General features: G+C 45.9%; 1 protein-coding gene across 2 annotated transcripts in view; it reads right to left on the bottom strand.

Moving 5' to 3' along the window:
* The window catches only part of LOC124041135 (testican-2-like), a 70,175-nt gene that overhangs the window by 24,076 nt on the left and 33,251 nt on the right, over nt 1-12,848 (bottom strand). The window lies entirely within an intron of this gene.

Below are 12,848 nucleotides of genomic sequence, written 5' to 3'. Positions count from 1 at the left end.
TGGAGGCTGGTGGGAGGAGCGATAGGAGGACATCACATTGTAATGGCTGGAATGGAATAAATGGAACGGTATCAAATGCAAACCTATGGAAACCACTTTTGACTCCGTTCCATTTATACCACTCCAATAAGCCCATCCTCCTATAGCTCCATCCACCAGCCTCCACTGGTCTACACGACCTTCCTTGAACATGTAAATAGAATCATTGATAATCTGATACCTACAAAAGCCAGAGCTGGCATCACATTTACATTCATTTTTTTGATTGACATACCCTGGTTTGGTGAACAATGCAGCCATGTACACACGTCTGATGGTGGAGACGTTAGCCAAGCATCATCTTCTGAGATGGCGCTAGTCCAGAACTATACAATGTGTGTTTTACTTGTGTATGAGGAGAATGTGTGCACATGAAGCTAAGCTGGGCTGAGATCAAATAAACAAAAAGGAACTAACACTAAAACACCCATCTTTATAAACCCCAAACATATCTACAATCTACGATTAATCAATATGATAATATGTTAACAGCCTGAAGAGTAGAAATGCACTCCACTTCCAATGGTCTTTTTAGAGCATATCTTGCCATATGATATACACTCCTCCTCAGGGCAAGGAGTTCGACAAAGTTTCATTTCCTCAGACATGATACCAGACTAGGAACGCAGTCATCAATGGTAGCAGGATAACATCCTTACAAGCCACAAAGGGTTTCCTGAGATGTTAAACACTTCTCCTGGTCCAGACGTTTTCAATAATACGACCTCTCAAATCTAGCAGAAGGACCTTTAAGGGGCTGTGCTTTCTCAATGGGTGTGTTCCAGGCAGTGAGGTTGTGTTGCTCTTATTTTCTGATGTGTCAATTTGCATAAACTCTCCTTCCAGACTCACATTAAGAATCTCCAATCCAAAGTTAAACTTTTGGCTTCCTATTTCGCAACAAAGCATCCTTCACTCATGCTGCCAAACATACCCTATCCTACCAATCCTTGACTTTGGCGATGTCACTACTACTCAGCAAACTGGATGTAGTGCAGTGCCATCTGTTTTGTCACCAAAGCCCCATATACTACCCACCACTGAGACCTGTATGCTCTCGTTGGCTGGTCCTCGCTACATATTCATCGCCAAACCCACTGGCTCCAAACCGACTGGCTCCAGGTCAAGTCTTTGCTAAGTAAAGCTCCGCCTTATCTCAGCTCACTGGTCACCATAGTAACACCCACTCGAAGCACATGCTCCAGCAGGTATATCTCACTGGTCACCCCCAAAGCCAACACCTCCTTTGGCCACCTTTCCTTCCAGTTCTCTCCTGCCAATGACTGGAACGAATTGCAAAAATAACTGAAGTTGGGGACTTCTATCTCCCTCACTAACTATAAATGTCAGCTGTCAGAGCAGCTTACCGATCATTGCAGTTGTACACAGCCCATATGTAAATAGCCCATCCAACCAACTACCTACCTCATCCCCATATTTGTTTTTCTGCTCTTTTGCACACCAGTATTTCTACTTGCACATCCTCATGTGCACATATATCACTCCAGTGTAAATTGCTAAATTGTAATTACTTCACTATGGACTATTTATTGCCCTACCTCCTTACTTCATTTGAACACACTGTATACAGCTTTTATATTGTGTTATTGACTGTACGTTTGTTTACCCTGCGTGTAACTCTGTGTTGTTGTTTTTGTCTCACTGCTTTGCTTTATCTTGGCCAGGTCAGTTGTAAATGAGAACTAGTCTCAACTGGCCTACCTGGTTAAAAATAAAAGTGAAATAAAACAATTTAAAATATTTTTTGCTCAATGCAACCCTACAGTTAACACCTCCTCTGTAGGTCGGCATCACGAGTATAGAGACCATATGGTAAGTAGAGGAAGACTAAGGCGGCATGAAGTTTTTTCTTCATGGTTTCTAGATCAGCGTTTCCCAAAGTCAGTCCTGGGCCCCATCCCCGGGGCACGTTTAGGTTGGGGACACTGCCCTGTGTAGGGTGCAGTCTCTCGGATGGGACATTAAACGGGTGTCCTGACTCTCTGAGGTCATTAAAGATCCCATGGCACTTATTGTAAGAGTAGGGGTGTTAACCCCGGTGTCCTGGCTAAATTCCCAATCTGGCCCTCAAACCATCACGGTCACCTAATAATCCCCAGTTTACAATTGGCTCATTCATCCCCCTCCTCTCCCCTGTAACTATTCCCCAGGTCGTTGCTGCAAATGAGAACGTGTTCTCAGTCAACTTACCTGGTAAAATAATGGATAAATAAATACATAAAATAAATACATTTGAATCAGCTGTGCAGTGCTCGTTGACATTATTATTCATTCTCAATCTCAAGAATTCTCATGACAGAATCTCTGTTCTCATTCTATTTCAAAGCAGCTCTTAAGGCACTACTGGAAGAGATATTGTGATGCACAGAGACATGTTGTATTCACATGTATAGTCCTCTTACAGTGCCGTGCGAAAGTATTCGGCCCCCTTGAACTTTGCAACCTTTTGCCACATTTCAGGCTTCAAACATAAAGATATAAAACTCTATTTTTTTGTGAATAATCAACAACAAGTGGGACATAATCATGAAGTGGAACGACATTTATTGGATATTTCAAACTTTTTTAACAAATCAAAAACTGAAAAATTGGGCGTGCAAAATTATTCAGCCCCGTTACTTTCAGTGCAGCAAACTCTCTCCAGAAGTTCAGTGAGGATCTCTGAATGATCCAATGTTGACCTAAATGACTAATGATGATAAATACAATCCACCTGTGTGTAATCAAGTCTCCGTATAAATGCACCTGCACTGTGATAGTCTCAGAGGTCCGTTAAAAGTGCAGAGAGCATCATGAAGAACAAGGAACACACCAGACACACTGAAATGTGGCAAAAGGTCGCAAAGTTCAAGGGGGCCGAATACTTTCGCAAGGCACTGTATATGGAATCTAGGTCTGCGGTGACAGGTATCATCTCATGTTATGGCAGTGTAGGATGAAGAAGACTAAATCAGTAATACAGAGATCATCAGCGGATCATAGCAAACCCACAGATATCAGGTTGAAAATCAAATCCAAAAACAATCCACCCCCATTCGTCAGCCACAGGTCTGTTGTGCGCATGCACACACACGACAGCGCCAAAAAAAAAAAAAAGTAATGGTAATGATCCAGCCTGATCATCACCCTTTCATCAACTGGTCTTTCTCCATTTGTCAGCTACACACTCTGCTTCTGGCATTGATTGTGTATCTATCTCTCTGTCCCTCAAACCTCCCTCGTATTATTTTTCTGCCTCTCCTCTCTATCAGTCTCTCCCTCTCCTCTCTCTTGCTCGCAGTTTCTCTCTCTCTTGCTCTGTCTGTCCCTGCCTCTCTTCTCTCTCAGTCCCTCTCTCTGTCGCTCCCTCTCCTCTCTCTCCCTCTGTCTCTCCTCTCTCTCACTCTCCCCTCTCTCCCCCTCCCCTCTCTCTCCCCCTCCCCTCTCTCTCCCTCCTCTCTCTCTCCCTCCCTCTCCATCCTCTCCCTCTCCATCCTCTCCCTCTCCTCGTCTCTCCCTCTCCTCGTCTCTCCCTCTCCTCGTCTCTCCCTCTCCTCGTCTCTCCCTCTCCTCGTCTCTCCCTCTCCTCGTCTCTCCCTCTCCTCGTCTCTCCCTCTCCTCGTCTCTCCCTCTCCTCGTCTCTCCCTCTCCTCGTCTCTCCCTCTCCTCTCTCTCCGTCTCTCCTCTCTCTCCGTCTCTCCTCTCTCTCCGTCTCTCCTCTCTCTCCGTCTCTCCTCTCTCTCCGTCTCTCCTCTCTCCGTCTCTCCCTCTCTCTCCTCTCTCCGTCTCTCTCTCTCTCTCTCTCTCCTCGTCTCTCCCTCTCTCCTCCTCTCTCTCTCGTCTCTCTCTCCGTCTCTCTCCTCGTCTCTCCTCTCCTCGTCTCTCCCTCTCCTCGTCTCTCCCTCTCCTCCTCTCCCTCTCCTCGTCTCTCCCTCTCCTCGTCTCCTCTCCTCGTCTCTCCCTCTCCTCGTCTCTCTCTCCTCTCTCTCTCCTCTCTCTCTCCGTCTCTCCTCTCTCTCCGTCTCTCCTCTCTCTCCGTCTCTCCTCTCTCTCAGTCTCTCCTCTCTCTCAGTCTCTCCTCTCTCTCAGTCTCTCCTCTCTCTCAGTCTCTCCTCTCTCTCAGTCTCTCTCTCTCTCTCAGTCTCTCCCTCTCTCCTCGTCTCTCCTCTCCTCCTCTCCTCGTCTCTCCTCCTCCCTCTCCTCTCCCCTCCCTCCCCTCCCTCTCCCTCTCCCTCTCCTCTCCTCTCCTCTCCTCTCCCCCTCCCTCTCCCTCTCCCTCTCCCTCCGTCTCTCCCTCTCCTCTCCGTCTCTCTCCTCCCTCTCTCTCCCTCTCCTCTCCTCTCTCCCTCTCTCTCCTCTCCTCTCCTCTCCCTCTCCTCTCTCTCCTCTCCTCTCCTCTCTCCTCGTCTCTCCCTCTCCTCGTCTCTCCCTCTCCTCGTCTCTCCCTCTCCTCGTCTCTCCCTCTCCTCGTCTCTCCCTCTCCTCGTCTCTCCCTCTCCTCGTCTCTCCCTCTCCTCGTCTCTCCCTCTCCTCTCTCCTCCCTCTCCCTCCCTCTCCTCGTCTCTCCCTCTCCTCGTCTCTCCCTCTCCTCGTCTCTCCCTCTCCTCGTCTCTCCCTCTCCTCGTCTCTCCCTCTCCTCGTCTCTCCCTCTCCTCGTCTCTCCCTCTCCTCGTCTCTCCCTCTCCTCGTCTCTCCCTCTCCTCGTCTCTCCCTCTCCTCGTCTCTCCCTTGCGCTCTTTCCCGCTGTTCCTCTCTCCTCCAGGCTGGTTTGATGCTTCGACCCACAGCTAATTCACACTAATGCATCAGCAGAATCAGAACAGAGCAGGCTGCCTGCCAACTTGGCCCTTAGAGAGAGAAGGAAAAAAGAAAGACAGATCTATTTGTCTGACTAGTGCCTTTGCCCTACAGTCGACTGCATAACCGTCTGTTGACTTCTTTAGAGGATTTAACCTCAGCTAAAGAAATAAGAAGAGAAAGGAAATAAATGCAAATAGAAAATACAATGTTTTCTATGAACCTGGATTGTGTAAATAAATGTTTTTATAGCAGCAGCCACAACACTTGTGCTGAAAGGCTTGGAGTTGTGTTGTGTGTTGTATAATAGCATAAGGTGGTTAGCCCAGTGTTAACAGGCTCCAATGGATTAAAGAATTGCCTGCACCACAATGATGATGTCTCCATAGCAACAGGCTCTATAAGCTGCGGGTCTAACTGTTACACTTTTCACATAGGCTTTGCTGTGTGAATATTTTGGGGGATTTTTGTTAATATGGTCTCCTTTCAAACAGCCAAAGTTTTACCACATTCTTGTGAGCATTCGTCTTTTATAATCCCAGTCCGTATTAGATAGAACGCCTGCCTGTGGGGAAAACAACCTGTTGTTACCAAGGTCACCCCATTACCTCACAGCAAAAACTTGACGCGTTTTAAACTCAATTGTCTTGTTGTCTGCTTCTACTACAAGTTAAATGTCTTACTTGTGATTAAATGTTTTCCACACACATAGTTGTGGCATACTTGGATACCGGGTCCCCACATTTCCCACGCCAAATAGCCTGAAGCCACAGGGCTCTTCATGCAGGCTCCATTTCCCTACTTGGGAGCATTGCGATCCATATGTTGGGATTTTTGACCTGGTTACATCTACAGTACCAGTCAAAAGTTTGGACACACCTACTCATTCAAGGGTTTTCTTAAATTTTTACTATTTTATGTAGAATAGTGAAGATGTCAAAATTATGAAATAACATATTGAATCACGTAGTAACCAAAAAAAAGTGTTAAACAAATCAAAATACATTTTAGATTTTAGATTCTTAAAATTAGCCACCCTTGACCTTGATGACAGTTTGCACAATCTTGGCATTCTCAACCAGCTAGGTCAGTTTATTGTTTGATTCAGTCTCCCTCCGCCTCTACTGTCTTTCTCTCCCTCCGCCTCTACTGTCTTTCTCTCCCTCCGCCTCTACTGTCTTTCTCTCCCTCCGCCTCTACTGTCTTTCTCTCCCTCCGCCTCTACTGTCTTTCTCTCCCTCCGCCTCTACTGTCTTTCTCTCCCTCCGCCTCTACTGTCTTTCTCTCCCTCCGCCTCTACTGTCTTTCTCTCCCTCCGCCTCTATTGTCTTTCTCTCCCTCCAGCTCTATTGTCTTTCTCTCCCTCCAGCTCTACTGTCTTTATCAGTCTCCCTCCGCCTCCACTGTCTTTATCCGTCTCCCTCCGCCTCCACTGTCTTTATCCGTCTCCACTCTTCTCTCTTTATCCGTCTCCCCCTGTCTTTATCCGTCTCCCCCTGTCTTTATCCGTCTCCCCCTGTCTTTATCCGTCTCCCCCTGTCTTTATCCGTCTCCCCCTGTCTTTATCCGTCTCCCCCTACTGTCTTTATCAGTCTCCCCCTACTGTCTTTATCAGTCTCCCCCTACTGTCTTTATCAGTCTCCCACTCTTCACCCCCTTCTCTCTATGCATCTTCCTCACATCATCTCTCACCACTTCCTTCATCTCTCTCTCTCCTTCTCTATCCTTGTTATGTCATAAGAGTGTGCTGCTATTAACTCTCCTTATTAGGCACTGCATGCGGTAATCCAGCCTAATCCAGATTATCACCAGGCTAATCCCTGGAGATTGGGACTGGAGAACGGTGAGCTCAACTCAGTCATCATCATCTCTCATCCTCTGTTTACAAACTCTCTGCTACTAATGTCATCAGAGCTATCGCATATGGCTTTTTCCAGGACATAGATAGGCTATACCTCAACTAGCCTGTACCTCTGCACACTGACTCGGTGCCCCTTGTATATAGACTCGTTATTGTATATAGACTCGTTATTGTTAGTCTAATTGTGTTACTTTTTATTATTACTTTTTATTTTAGTCTACTTGGTAAATATTTTCTTCTTCTTGAACTGCACTGTTGGTTAAGGGCTTGTAAGTAAGCATTTCACGGTAAAGTCTACACTTGTTGTATTCAGCGCATGTGGCATATAAAGTTTGATTTGATTATATGGAGGTGTGACTCAGACATACACTGAGTGTACAAAATATTAGGAGCACCTTCCTAATATTGAGTCTATGTCCTGAAAAGAGCAGGTATTCCTAATGTTTTGTTTACTCAGTGTATTTAGTAATCATGTAGTTTATGAACACACACAGATGAGTGTGCATGCATGCACATACAGACCCACCCACTTTGTGGCTGTGCTAGCTAGTGACCACTCTGCAGAGCTGCCTCCAGGGCAAGCAATAACATCATTTCAGACAGAAGATGAGGTATGTTACCTGTAAAAAAATATATATAAGGCAATGTTCGTATGAACCCCTTTCAAACAGCCCCTTATTTTCCACTTCTTTGCAGAAGAGCATTTTATACATTTCAGTGGGTAACTGGCCAATTGGGAGGGGTGGGGGTATTGTTAAACCATGGGGGCTGTTTGCTATTTCAATTAGGGAGGGGTTAAACAATGGAAGTGTTAAGGAATCATGACTCTGTCTTTAGGTGGCTTTTTTTCTGTGTATTTTAACCCCTACCCCTTTCAGATATATTAGAAAGCTGGTATAAAACCCAAGCATGATAAATTAGTGGAATTTTGGTCTGTGTATGAATGGGGTATAAAAGCCAACCTGCTCCGCCTGGCTCTACAGTGATCACACTGACACACACACACACACACTCAAATCTATCCATCTCTTTCTTTATATCCATCTCCATAAATCCCTCTCTTTTCACAATTTAGCTCACTCTCTCTGTATCTCTTCCCCTCTCTCAACCTGATGATAAGCTGTAGACCACACTATCTAGAGAGTTTATCTGTATTTTTCATAGCTGTCTACATACCACCACAGACCAATGCTGGCACTAAGACCGCGCTCATTGAGCTGTATTCCGCCATAAGCAAACAGGAAGACGCTCATTCAGAGGCGGCGCTCTTAGAGGCCCGGGAATTTAATGAATGGAAAACTTAAATTAGTTTTACCAAATCTCTATCAACATGTGAAATGTGCAACCAGAGGGGGAAAAAATCTAGATCACCTGTACTCCACACACAGAGACACGTACAAAGCTCTCCCTCCATTTGGTAAATCCGGCCACAATTCTATCCTCCTGATTCCTACTTACAAGCAAAAATTAAAGCAGGAAGCACCAGTGACTCGGTCTATAAAAACAATGGTCAGATGAAGCAGATGCTGAACTACAGGACTGTTTTGCTATCACAGACTGGAACATGTCCCGGGATTCTTCCGATGACATTGAGGAGTACACCACATCAGTCACTGGCTTTATCAATAAGTGCATTGAGGACGTCGTCCCCACAGAGACTGTACATACATACCCCAACCAGAAGCCATGGATTACAGGCATCATTCGCACTGACCTAAAGGGTAGAGCTGCCGCTTTCAAGGTGCGGGACTCTAACCCGGAAGCTTACAAGAAATTAAACTATGCCCTGCGACGAACCATCGAACAGGCAAAGCATCAATACAGGGCTAAGATTGAATCAAACTACACCGCCTCCGACGCTCGTCGGATGTGGCAGGGCTTGCAAACTATTACAGATTACAAAGGGAAGCACAGCCGCGAGCTGCCCAGTGACACGAGCCTACCAGGCGAGCTAAATCACTTCTACGCTCGCTTTGAGGCAAGCAACACTGAGGCATGCATGAGAGCATCAGCTGTTCCGGACAACTGTGTGATCACGCTCTCCGTAGCCGACGTGAGTAAGACCTTTAAACAGGTCAACATTCACAAGGCTGCGGGGCCAGATGGATTACTAGGACGTGTGCTCCGGGCATGTGCTGACCAACTGGCAAATGTCTTCACTGACATTTTCAACATGTCCCTGATTGAGTCTGTAATACCAACATGCTTCAATCAGACCACCATAGTCCCTGTGCCCAAGAATACAAAGGCAACCTGCCTAAATGACTACAGACCCGTAGCACGCACGTCCGTAGCCATGAAGTGCTTTGAAAGGCTGGTCATGGCTCACATAAACACCATTATCCCAGAAACCCAAGACCCACTCCAATTTGCATACTGCCCAAACAGATCCACAGATGATGCAATCTCTATTGCACTCCACACTTTCCCACCTGGACAAAAAGGAACACATATGTGAGAATGCTGTTCATTGACTACAGCTCAGCGTTCAACACCATAGTATCCTCAAAGCTCATCACTAAGCTAAGGAACCTGGGACTATAAACACCTCCCTCTGCAACTGGATCCTGGACTTCCTGATGGGCCGCCCCCAGGTGGTGAGGGTAGGTAGCAACACATCTGCCACGCTGATCCTCAACACTGTAGCTCCCTAGGGGTGTGTGCTCAGTCCCCTCCTATACTCCCTGTTCACCCACGACTGCATGGCCAGGCACGACTCCAACACCATCATTAAGTTTGCTGACGATACAACAGTGGCCTGATCAACGACAACGACGAGACAGCCTATAGGGAGGAGGTCAGAGACCTGGCCGGCTGGTGCCAGAATAAAAACCTATCCCTCAACGTAACCAAGACTAAGGAGATTATTGTGTACTACAGGAAAAGGAGCACGTCCCCATTCTCATCGACGGGGCTGTAGTGGAGCAGGTTGAGAGCTTCAAATTCCTTGGTGTCCACATCACCAACCATCTAGAATGGTCCAAACACACCAAGACAGTCATGAAGAGGGCACGACAAAGCATGTTCCCCCTCAGGAAACAAAACATTTCTGAGATCCTCAAAAGGTTCTACAGCTGCAACATCGAGAGCATCCTGACCGGTTGCATCACTGCCTGGTACGGCAATTGCTCAGCCTCCGACCGCAAGGCACTTCAGAGGGTAGTGCGTACAGCCCAGTACATCACTGGGGCAAAGCTGCCTGCCATCCAGGACCTCTACATCAGGCGGTGTCAGAGGAAGGCCCTGAAAATTGTCAAAGACCCCAGCCATAGACTGTTCTCTCTACTACCGCATGGCAAACGGTACCGGAGTGCCAAGTCTAGGACAAAAAGGCTTCTCAACAGTTTTTACCCCCAAGCCATAAGACTCCTGAACAGGTAACCAAATGGTTACCCGGACTATTTGCATTGTGTGCCTCCCCAACCCCTCTTTTACGCTGCTGCTACTCTATGTTTATCTTTAACTAGTCACTTTAACTATACATTCATGTACATACTACCTCAATTGCCCGACCAACCAGTGCTCCCGCACATCAGCTAACCGGGCTATCTGCATTGTGTCCCACCACCCACCACCCCCTCTTTTACGCTACTGCTACTCTCTGTTCATCATATACAGTGGGGCAAAAAAGTATTTAGTCAGCCAATTGTGCAAGTTCTCCCACTTAAAAAGATGAGAGGCCTGTAAATGTTCATCATAGGTACACTTCAACTATGACAGACAAAATGAGAAAAAAAATCCAGAAAATCACATTGTAGGATTTTTAATGAATTTATTTGCAAATTATGGTGGAAAATAACAGTAGCAAGGCTGGTTATTTTCAAATGTCTTTTTACTCTTGTTTTATTTATGCACTTACACACACACACACACACACACACACACACACACACACACACACACACACACACACACACACACACACACACACACACACACACACACACACACAAAATCAGGTGCTAAATCATTTTCTTTCACACTATTGATTAGCCTGTAACTAAGCATTTCACTGTAAAGTCTACTACACCTGTTGTATTCGGCGCACGTGACAAATTAACTTTGATTGGAATTGGGTGAGGCGGGTTGCAGGAGAGTATTGTTGAAACTGAGGTTAAAAATATAAAAAATATATACGAAATATATACGAAGGAGGGGAAGAAATATATATACACGGACACGACAAGACAAAGATGTCTGAACTGCTACGCGATCTTGGAATGTGTCGGAGCGCCTTTAAACAGGTCAACATTCACAAGGCCGCAGGGACAGAAGAATTACCAGAATGTGTACTGCGAGCATGCACTAACCAACTGGCAAGGGTCTTCACTGACATTTTCAACCTCTTCCTGTCCAAGTCTGTAATACCAACATGTTTTAAGCAGACCATCATAGTCCCTGTGTGAAAGGCTGGTCATGGCTCACATCAACAACATTATCCAGAAACCCTAGACCCGCTTCTATTTACATACCTCCCCAACAGATTCACAGATGATGAAATCTCTATAGCACTCAACACTGCCCTTTTCCACCTGGACAAAAGGAACACCTATGTGAGAATGCTGTTCATTGACTACAGCTCAGCGTTCAACACCATAGTGCACTCAAAGCTCAGCAATAAGGTAAGGACCCTGTGACTAAACACCTCCCTCTCCAACTGGATCCTGGACTTCCTGACGGGCTGCCCCCAGGTGATAAGGGTAGGCAACAACACGTCTGCCACGCTGATCCTCAACACTGGGGCCCCTCAGTGGAGCGCGAGTGAGAGAGAGAGATCAGTTCTATTAAAGTTGAGAGCTCCAACAATTCCTACAGCATTGTTTGATATTTCAATTACTGACAATATTATAAAATACAATCTCACAAAATGGACTCCAGCAAGAAAACACAACAGTAGAAAGTATAATCTCTCCCTCATCCCCCCTCCCTCCCTCTCTCCCCCCTCTCTCCCCCTCCCCTCTCATCCCCTCTCTCCCCAACCCCTCTCTCCCCTCTCTCCCCCTCTCTCTCCAGACCTCTACAAGAAGTCATAATTACCCGCTGATTAAGCTCGGGGAGATATAGCAGTACTAATTAAGCTCTAGCAGGGGAGATATAGCAGTACTAATTAAGCTCGGGGGAGATAATTAGCAGTACTAATTAAGCTCGGGAGGGAGTACTAATTAAGCTATAGCAGTACTAATTAAGCTCGGGAGATATAGCAGTACTAATTAAGCTCGGGAGATATAGCAGTACTAATTAAGCTCGGGGAGATATAGCAGTACTAATTAAGCTCGGGAGATATAGCAGTACTAATTAAGCTCGGGGAGATATAGCAGTACTAATTAAGCTCGGGAGATATAGCAGTACTAATTAGCTCGGGGAGATATAGCAGTACTAATTAAGCTCGGGCAGACTATTAGCGGGGGAGTACTAATTAAGCTCGGGGAGATATAGCAGTACTAATTAAGCTCGGGAGATATAGCAGTACTAATTAAGCTAGCAGTACTAATTAAGGGGAGATATAGCAGTACTAATTAAGCTCGGGGAGATATAGCAGTACTAATTAAGCTCGGGGAGATATAGCAGTACTAATTATAGCAGTACTCGGGGAGGGAGATATAGCAGTACTAATTAAGCTCGGGGAGATATAGCAGTACTAATTAAGCTCGGGGAGATATAGCAGTACTAATTAAGCTCGGGGAGATATAGCAGTACTAATTAAGCTCGGGGAGATATAGCAGTACTAATTAAGCTCGGGGAGATATAGCAGTACTAATTAAGCTCGGGGAGATATAGCAGTACTAATTAAGCTCGGGGAGATATAGCAGTACTAATTAAGCTCGGGGAGATATAGCAGTACTAATTAAGCTCGGGGAGATATAGCAGTACTAATGGACTCAGCCATTCTATTCCCACCACTTTATTTGAGCTGCAAATCAAGACACAATGGTCATGGACACAACGTCAAGCTTGTGTTCCAAATGGCACTATTTTTCATATACAGTTTACTATAAAGGTAGTGCACCATTATAGGGAATAGGGTTCCATTTGGAATGCAACCTGGAGGTCATGACTCCATCGGCCTGTGGCTCAATTAAAGAAAGAGAAGAGGAGAGCAGAGAAGAGAAGACAGGCTAGGCTACTCAATGTTGATTGGTAGTTGGTCGAC

This window comes from Oncorhynchus gorbuscha, linkage group LG08, assembly GCF_021184085.1.
Source record: "Oncorhynchus gorbuscha isolate QuinsamMale2020 ecotype Even-year linkage group LG08, OgorEven_v1.0, whole genome shotgun sequence".
Taxonomy (NCBI): domain Eukaryota; kingdom Metazoa; phylum Chordata; class Actinopteri; order Salmoniformes; family Salmonidae; genus Oncorhynchus; species Oncorhynchus gorbuscha.
This window is presented reverse-complemented; position numbering and strand designations above follow the sequence as displayed.